Genomic DNA, 1,680 nt, shown 5'->3' with positions numbered 1-1,680 from the left:
ACACACACACACACACACACACACACACACACACACACACACACACACACACACACACACACACACACACACACACACACACACACACACACACACACAGAAGTTGATATTATGTGTGTTATGCATTGTCTGCTGATCACTTATTCAGACAGGTGACTTACCTTATGTCCTTGGTTTCCAGGGAGACCTGGTAAGCCATCGAACCCTCTGTCCCCCTGAGAGAAACAGACATGTTAGTTCATATTTAAAAAGACAGAGCGGTAAGAGAACAGTGTGACATCAGGTCTTCTTTACCTTTGATCCGGTCTCTCCGATCGCACCTCGACCGCCGTCTGTACCCGCTTGCCCCTAATGAACACACGTTACACAAGGTAGAATCTTAGCTTAGAGACTGTAACAAGAGCTACTGAGACTGTTAGAGCACCACTCTGTAGAAGGACAATATATCTTTCTTATATTTATAAACAGTATTGTTGCAGATTGCCATGTTTAATGTCTGCGTCTGGATCAGTCGCCGTACTTTTCTTTTTGTGGATCTTTAAAATCCTCCTTCTTCCACATCTGGGATTTGAATTGTCTTTGGTGTATTTATATTTGTTATACTTTAATATAATTTGTATATTTTATTTATTTATTGAATGCCTCTCAATCTGCTTTCCCTATAATGACTTCTTCATTTCACTGGTGTTGCATTATTTACTTTTTGTGAAGCACCCTGAGGCAAATGTCTGATTTCTCATATTGGGCAACAACAATAACAAAACATATGGATTGATATATTTATATATAAATTAATTTTAGAGATATTGCTGCTCTGATCGTAAAACATCTTGTAAAATGTGTTTATGTCAAGAATACTGAATTTTCTTTTCATCGGTTTTCCAAAACAATGCTTTGATAAACTTCAATAATGAAAAAGTCTGCTGCCAGTTTCTTTTGGGATTGATTTGTTTACAAAGCGTGAAGTAGTTTAGGGCTGTCTTAAATGACTAATTCTTTGTTGGTTCAAAATTTGGCAGCTTAGCTTTTATTTATACCCAACAATACAATGTATTCTCTACACAAGGATAACGAGAGAAAAGCAACTTATTTTATTCAGCATTGCCTTCAACTAGCTGTCACTTTTACTTCGTGTTATCTTATACATGTTACTTACGTATTCCTTTGTTGTGTTGCTTGTTTTTTTTGCACAGTATTTGTATATCTGTCTGTTTAGTTTATTCACTTAGTTGTAAATCAATTCGTATTTCAAAGGTGCTCTTTAAATGTTTAGTTGATTATCGTGATTATAATAAGAAGAAAAGACTCCATTCCCAGCCTCACCCTTTTCCCTGACCGTCCGTTCAGACCGGTGATACCTGGCAGTCCGTGAGGACCCTAGGGAGGAGGAAAGGGAAGACAGCGGGTGAGACGGATCTCAAATGAATTCAAGTGTGTCACAAGAGCAGTGAGGTGCTGAGTGTGTTGCTATGACAACAGGCAAACTCACCTTTGGCCCAGAATCTCCACTGGCACCCTTCAGCCCCGAGGTACCTGGTCCACCCTGAAGAAGTGAAGAAAAAAAGGGATCCATTGTCTGCAGAACGGTGTGTGTGTGTGTGTGTGTGTGTGTGTGTGTGTGTGTGTGTGTGTGTGTGTGTGTGTGTGTGTGTGTGTGTGTGTGTGTGTGTGTGTGCGTGC

At 39.8% G+C, this 1,680-nt stretch overlaps 1 long non-coding RNA gene across 1 annotated transcript; it reads right to left on the bottom strand.

Annotated features, from left to right (window-relative positions):
• Positions 1–159: 159 nt before the first annotated feature.
• LOC104957906 (uncharacterized) lies at positions 160–1,544 on the bottom strand. Its single transcript, XR_799707.1, has 4 exons — positions 1,490–1,544; positions 1,324–1,377; positions 295–348; positions 160–215 (listed from the first exon to the last, which is right to left on the bottom strand). It is a non-coding gene; the product is annotated as an uncharacterized lncRNA (long non-coding RNA).
• Positions 1,545–1,680: the final 136 nt, after the last annotated feature.

Source organism: Notothenia coriiceps, unplaced genomic scaffold, assembly GCF_000735185.1.
Source record: "Notothenia coriiceps isolate Sejong01 unplaced genomic scaffold, NC01 NC01_scaffold00027986, whole genome shotgun sequence".
Lineage (NCBI taxonomy): Eukaryota > Metazoa > Chordata > Actinopteri > Perciformes > Nototheniidae > Notothenia > Notothenia coriiceps.
This window is presented reverse-complemented; position numbering and strand designations above follow the sequence as displayed.